The sequence below is a fragment of the Schistocerca americana genome, unplaced genomic scaffold, assembly GCF_021461395.2.
Source record: "Schistocerca americana isolate TAMUIC-IGC-003095 unplaced genomic scaffold, iqSchAmer2.1 HiC_scaffold_177, whole genome shotgun sequence".
Classification (NCBI taxonomy): Eukaryota; Metazoa; Arthropoda; class Insecta; order Orthoptera; family Acrididae; genus Schistocerca; species Schistocerca americana.
In genome coordinates, this window is record NW_025725864.1 from 150,001 (window position 1) to 157,500 (window position 7,500).

The 7,500-nt window shown below is 53.2% G+C and overlaps 3 non-coding genes across 3 annotated transcripts in view; all 3 read left to right on the plus strand.

Annotated features, from left to right (window-relative positions):
* Nucleotides 1–4,647: 4,647 nt before the first annotated feature.
* Nucleotides 4,648–6,557, plus strand: LOC124571631. Its single transcript, XR_006971949.1, has one exon. It is a non-coding gene; the product is annotated as a small subunit ribosomal RNA (ribosomal RNA).
* Nucleotides 6,558–6,908: 351 nt separating this feature from the next.
* On the plus strand, nt 6,909–7,063 carry LOC124571610. The gene has a single exon (XR_006971930.1). It is a non-coding gene; the product is annotated as a 5.8S ribosomal RNA (ribosomal RNA).
* Nucleotides 7,064–7,251: 188 nt separating this feature from the next.
* Nucleotides 7,252–7,500, plus strand: part of LOC124571578 — a 4,222-nt gene continuing 3,973 nt past the window's right edge. The window contains exon 1 of the ribosomal RNA XR_006971912.1: nt 7,252–7,500. This exon is cut by the window's right edge and continues 3,973 nt beyond it. This is a non-coding gene — a ribosomal RNA (large subunit ribosomal RNA).

Here is a 7,500-nt window from a genome sequence, read left to right on the forward strand (position 1 = left end):
GGTACCGGTGAGCGTTGCACTCGCAGTCGCAAGAACGTACGGCAAGTATATTACCTGGAAGAGTCAATGACAGTCCACGCCCCCCTGCGTGGGAAGAGTCTTTCTAGGCCATGACCCACCGGAAGGGCGCAGCGTCCCCCACCCCAGACATGTGACGTCACACCATCGGTATTGACGACTAGACTGATTCCTTATAATCATTTGCCATACACCGGTGGAAGCTGCCGAGACGAGTAACTACATAGCGGGCTCGCCGTGTCACTAATGTACAGAGATACAACAGTTTCGACTGGAACCGGATTAAACGTATACACGGCGCTGATTAGTAATAGATAGAGCCATCAGAATACAGATAATGTATACAACTGTCCGTATACATGCTGAAAGACTCTGCTCACAATCACAACCACACGTCAGCCACACACCCTTATCACGCACTACTCTCTGCCTGTAACACGCACACAGACAATATGTAAGCACCAGCATGGAACAACACCCAGTGCATCCTCTCCGCCACATTAGACAATCCACACTGTCATAACCAGACTGGGAGGTCCACTCAGAAAACAGAATATCCCACCCACCCGACAACCACCATTGCTCAGCCAAGCCACCAACACCCACACATGTCCTACACAGGGGTGCACCCAACATCACAATACTGCCTCCTCTCACAGCACACAAACAATGGCAGGAATGAAAGACACAGGTCTGCCACAAGCATGGAATGAGAGCGCCGCCTGTCATGAGCCAAAGGTGCATCCTGACGTGGCAAATCAGATGATGCCGCAGGCATCCACTTACTATAATCACAATCAACAAACCGGCCGCCCCGCCCCGCCCCCCATTAAACCTTTCCTTACAACAATGTGTACCTTAACCTAACCTATGTCGTACCGTAACCTAACCTATGTCGTACCGTAACCTAACCTATGTCGTACCGTAACCTAACCTATGTCGTACCGTAACCTAACCTATGTCGTACCGTAACCTAACCTATGTCGTACCGTAACCTAACCTATGTCGTACCGTAACCTAACCTATGTCGTACCGTAACCTAACCTATGTCGTACCGTAACCTAACCTATGTCGTACCGTAACCTAACCTATGTCGTACCTTAACCTAACCTATGTCGTACCTTAACCTAACCTATGTCGTACCTTAACCTAACCTATGTCGTACCTTAACCTAACCTATGTCGTACCTTAACCTAACCTATGTCGTACCTTAACCTAACCTATGTCGTACCTTAACCTAACCTATGTCGTACCTTAACCTAACCTATGTCGTACCTTAACCTAACCTATGTCGTACCTTAACCTAACCTATGTCGTACCTTAACCTAACCTATGTCGTACCTTAACCTAACCTATGTCGTACCTTAACCTAACCTATGTCGTACCTTAACCTAACCTATGTCGTACCTTAACCTAACCTATGTCGTACCTTAACCTAACCTATGTCGTACCTTAACCTAACCTATGTCGTACCTTAACCTAACCTATGTCGTACCTTAACCTAACCTATGTCGTACCTTAACCTAACCTATGTCGTACCTTAACCTAACCTATGTCGTACCTTAACCTAACCTATGTCGTACCTTAACCTAACCTATGTCGTACCTTAACCTAACCTATGTCGTACCTTAACCTAACCTATGTCGTACCTTAACCTAACCTATGTCGTACCTTAACCTAACCTATGTCGTACCTTAACCTAACCTATGTCGTACCTTAACCTAACCTATGTCGTACCTTAACCTAACCTATGTCGTACCTTAACCTAACCTATGTCGTACCTTAACCTAACCTATGTCGTACCTTAACCTAACCTATGTCGTACCTTAACCTAACCTATGTCGTACCTTAACCTAACCTGTATTGCGCCTTAACCTAACCTGTATTGCGCCTTAACCTAACCTGTATTGCGCCTTAACGTAACCTGTATTGCGCCTTAACGTAACCTGTATTGCGCCTTAACGTAACCTGTATTGCGCCTTAACGTAACCTGTATTGCGCCTTAACGTAACCTGTATTGCGCCTTAACGTAACCTGTATTGCGCCTTAACGTAACCTGTATTGCGCCTTAACGTAACCTGTATTGCGCCTTAACGTAACCTGTATTGCGCCTTAACGTAACCTGTATTGCGCCTTAACGTAACCTGTATTGCGCCTTAACGTAACCTGTATTGCGCCTTAACGTAACCTGTATTGCGCCTTAACGTAACCTGTATTGCGCCTTAACGTAACCTGTATTGCGCCTTAACGTAACCTGTATTGCGCCTTAACGTAACCTGTATTGCGCCTTAACGTAACCTGCATTGCGCCTTAACGTAACCTGCATTGCGCCTTAACGTAACCTGTATTGCGCCTTAACGTAACCTGTATTGCGCCTTAACGTAACCTGTATTGCGCCTTAACGTAACCTGTATTGCGCCTTAACGTAACCTGTATTGCGCCTTAACGTAACCTGTATTGCGCCTTAACGTAACCTGTATTGCGCCTTAACGTAACCGATATTGCGCCTTAACGTAACCTATATTGCGCCGTAACGTAACCTATATTGCGCCGTAACGTAACCCACATTGCCCCTTAACGTAACCCACATTGCCCCTTAACGTAACCCACATTGCCCCTTAACGTAACCCAACACACGTTGGGCCTTAACCCAACACACGTTGGGCCTTAACCCAACACACGTTGGGCCTTAACCCAACACACGTTGGGCCTTAACCCAACACACGTTGGGCCTTAACCCAACACACGTTGGGCCTTAACCCAACACACGTTGGGCCTTAACCCAACACACGTTGGGCCTTAACCCAACACACGTTGGGCCTTAACCCAACACACGTTGGGCCTTAACCCAACACACGTTGGGCCTTAACCCAACACACGTTGGGCCTTAACCCAACACACGTTGGGCCTTAACCTGCTCTGTAATTGTCATACGACGCGTTAAATTAGTGTAGTGTTGCCTAACTGCAACCCCCGCAATATAGTTTGCTACTCGCACTGCCCGGTCCCCAGTGTATCGCTTCATGTTAAACACCTTGCAGCTATACACTGTAATGTGGATGGCAGCAGGACGTACATGCTCAATGCCCTTTGCAGTTGTTCATTGGCATTTGCAGTTGTTCATTGGCATTCGCATGTGCGAAGCACTTAGCCTACGCTGTGGTACGGCCTGTGTCAACTGTCCGCTGATGTTGTACGTCCAAATCACACACTGTACTGCACATTGGTCCTCATGTACTGAATGATACATCGTGGTACATGTGACCGTACAACGACTGCGCCAACAACGGCGAACCATGCGGTCCAAATGTTGTGCACTCAGCTACGTGTCGTCTCCCTATAAGAGCTGGATTGCAGTGTGGTATGCCCTGGATGGCGATCAGCATGAGCCGTCTGTTGATGTAGTGGCGCGTGTTGTCAGACGTAGTCGTCTCTTCTCACACACCGTGATAGCATGGTGCACTGCGTTCCACATCTGCGACATGCGACAGAGGCCGGTTGACAGTCGTTCGCGCAATGGACATCGCATACGTACGGGGGCCACCTTCCACGTGTTCGCGAAGCGTGCACATGTTGTTGCGTGTATGTGGGCAGACATAGTGTGTCGTGACACCTGACACAGGCATGCAACAATCGTTGAATTTGCAAATGGCGATGGACGCCTACGTTTGCTGGTGACGTTATGCAAATGAACAACTGGTAAACCGTTGTGGTGCGGTTGTTCTCGCTAGAGGTGAATCAGTGATGGCGACGATCGGTTGAGCTACCAACCGGTTGTTCCAGCGATACCCACCATGCCCACGAACGTGAATGGCATCTGGGTGTGAAGCGATACGCGGCGGTGGCTGGGTGGGACCGTCCCCGGCCGGTGAGGGGGGGCCTCCCGGCGTGCTGGCCGCGCGGTGCGTGGGCGCACGCGCTACAGCCGGCTGGTGGGGGCGGCCAGTGGCAGGCGCGCCGGCCGACGGAGGCGGCAGGCGGCGCAGCTGCGCGCCGGCGCACCCTGCACGCGGCGCCGTGCGGCCAAAGTAGGTCCTCGCGGGCCCGGTGCGAAGCGCGGTGGACATCTGCAGTGTGCTGGTCCGATTGAGGACTGTGTGCGCTGAGGATGCGCCGCCGCCCGGCGCTCGGCGCCGCGACGCCGTCTGCTGCTCGGTCGCCTCTGCGGTTCTCGCAGGTGGTTTGTATCGCAGCTGTGCGGACGTGTTGGCGCGTGCGCTGTGCTGGGAGAGTTCGCTTCGGCACCCAAGTGGGGCTTTTGTCCTTCTGTGGCGCTGGCGTTGGAGCTGCCGGTCACCGTAGGTGGCGCGTGTTGTCTCCCGCCGGCAATGCCACGACAGCACGCTCCCGGGCCTCTGTCGGCAGCGGCAAGCTCAGTTGGGAGCACGGGTGGTCGCACCTAAAGCGTCTACTCGCCAAACTCCGGGCGATTGCGCCTCTCTCGAACCCGACCAAGTACTTAGGACGGCGCTGCGCGCCGCCGGGACCTGAGAGGGTTTCGAGGTGTATTGTGCAGGGGAGCTCAGCCTCCTCCTGTTTGCAGAATAATTGAGCGGACGCTTGCGTGTTCGCGCGGGCCCCCGGGACACACTCCCGGGCGGCCGGCTGCTCAGCTCTAGTTGACGCAGCTCCCTGGTTGATCCTGCCAGTAGTCATATGCTTGTCTCAAAGATTAAGCCATGCATGTCTCAGTACAAGCCGCATTAAGGTGAAACCGCGAATGGCTCATTAAATCAGTTATGGTTCCTTAGATCGTACCCACGTTACTTGGATAACTGTGGTAATTCTAGAGCTAATACATGCAAACAGAGTCCCGACCAGAGATGGAAGGGACGCTTTTATTAGATCAAAACCAATCGGTCGGCTCGTCCGGTCCGTTTGCCTTGGTGACTCTGAATAACTTTGGGCTGATCGCACGGTCCTCGTACCGGCGACGCATCTTTCAAATGTCTGCCTTATCAACTGTCGATGGTAGGTTCTGCGCCTACCATGGTTGTAACGGGTAACGGGGAATCAGGGTTCGATTCCGGAGAGGGAGCCTGAGAAACGGCTACCACATCCAAGGAAGGCAGCAGGCGCGCAAATTACCCACTCCCGGCACGGGGAGGTAGTGACGAAAAATAACGATACGGGACTCATCCGAGGCCCCGTAATCGGAATGAGTACACTTTAAATCCTTTAACGAGTATCTATTGGAGGGCAAGTCTGGTGCCAGCAGCCGCGGTAATTCCAGCTCCAATAGCGTATATTAAAGTTGTTGCGGTTAAAAAGCTCGTAGTTGGATTTGTGTCCCACGCTGTTGGTTCACCGCCCGTCGGTGTTTAACTGGCATGTATCGTGGGACGTCCTGCCGGTGGGGCGAGCCGAAGGCGTGCGACACGCCTCGTGCGTGCTCGTGCGTCCCGAGGCGGACCCCGTTGCAATCCTACCAGGGTGCTCTTGAGTGAGTGTCTCGGTGGGCCGGCACGTTTACTTTGAACAAATTAGAGTGCTTAAAGCAGGCAAGCCCGCCTGAATACTGTGTGCATGGAATAATGGAATAGGACCTCGGTTCTATTTTGTTGGTTTTCGGAACCCGAGGTAATGATTAATAGGGACAGGCGGGGGCATTCGTATTGCGACGTTAGAGGTGAAATTCTTGGATCGTCGCAAGACGAACAGAAGCGAAAGCATTTGCCAAGTATGTTTTCATTAATCAAGAACGAAAGTTAGAGGTTCGAAGGCGATCAGATACCGCCCTAGTTCTAACCATAAACGATGCCAGCCAGCGATCCGCCGCAGTTCCTCCGATGACTCGGCGGGCAGCCTCCGGGAAACCAAAGCTTTTGGGTTCCGGGGGAAGTATGGTTGCAAAGCTGAAACTTAAAGGAATTGACGGAAGGGCACCACCAGGAGTGGAGCCTGCGGCTTAATTTGACTCAACACGGGAAACCTCACCAGGCCCGGACACCGGAAGGATTGACAGATTGATAGCTCTTTCTTGATTCGGTGGGTGGTGGTGCATGGCCGTTCTTAGTTGGTGGAGCGATTTGTCTGGTTAATTCCGATAACGAACGAGACTCTAGCCTGCTAACTAGTCGCGTGACATCCTTCGTGCTGTCAGCGATTACTTTTCTTCTTAGAGGGACAGGCGGCTTCTAGCCGCACGAGATTGAGCAATAACAGGTCTGTGATGCCCTTAGATGTTCTGGGCCGCACGCGCGCTACACTGAAGGAATCAGCGTGTCTTCCTAGGCCGAAAGGTCGGGGTAACCCGCTGAACCTCCTTCGTGCTAGGGATTGGGGCTTGCAATTGTTCCCCATGAACGAGGAATTCCCAGTAAGCGCGAGTCATAAGCTCGCGTTGATTACGTCCCTGCCCTTTGTACACACCGCCCGTCGCTACTACCGATTGAATGATTTAGTGAGGTCTTCGGACTGGTACGCGGCATTGACTCTGTCGTTGCCGATGCTACCGGAAAGATGACCAAACTTGATCATTTAGAGGAAGTAAAAGTCGTAACAAGGTTTCCGTAGGTGAACCTGCGGAAGGATCATTACCGACTAGACTGCATGTCGTTCGATGTGCGTGTCGTGTCGCGCAACACGCTACCTGTACGGCTCGCAGTAGCCGTGCGCCGCGTGCGGAACCACGCGTGCTTCTCAAAACTAACGCCAATGTTGTGTGGTACGAGCGCTGAAGCGCTGGAGCGGCTGGCCTGCGGCACCTGGCGCCTGGCGCCGGTTTTGAATGACTTTCGCCCGACTGCCTGTCCGCTCCGGTGTGGAGCCGTACGACGCCCATCGGCCGTGAGGCCGTTGGACACAGAACGCTTGAACAGGGGCCGCCACACGCCTACGTCCCGCCTATGCAACTGTCTTGAAAGAGACAGTGGAAACTAAGAAAAGATCACCCAGGACGGTGGATCACTCGGCTCGTGGGTCGATGAAGAACGCAGCAAATTGCGCGTCGACATGTGAACTGCAGGACACATGAACATCGACGTTTCGAACGCACATTGCGGTCCATGGATTCCGTTCCCGGGCCACGTCTGGCTGAGGGTCGGCTACGTATACTGAAGCGCGCGGCGTTTGCCCCGCTTCGCAGACCTGGGAGCGTCGCGGCCGCCTGTGGGGCCGGCCGCGCCTCCTGAAACGTGCGATGCGCGCCCGTCGCCTGGCGGTTCGCATACCGGTACTTACTCGGTAGCGTGCACAGCCGGCTGGCGGTGTGGCGTGCGACACCTCGTACAACGACCTCAGAGCAGGCGAGACTACCCGCTGAATTTAAGCATATTACTAAGCGGAGGAAAAGAAACTAACAAGGATTCCCCCAGTAGCGGCGAGCGAACAGGGAAGAGTCCAGCACCGAACCCCGCAGGCTGCCGCCTGTCGTGGCATGTGGTGTTTGGGAGGGTCCACTACCCCGACGCCTCGCGCCGAGCCCAAGTCCAACTTGAATGAGGCCACGGCCCGTAGAGGGTGCCAGGCCCGTAGCGGCCG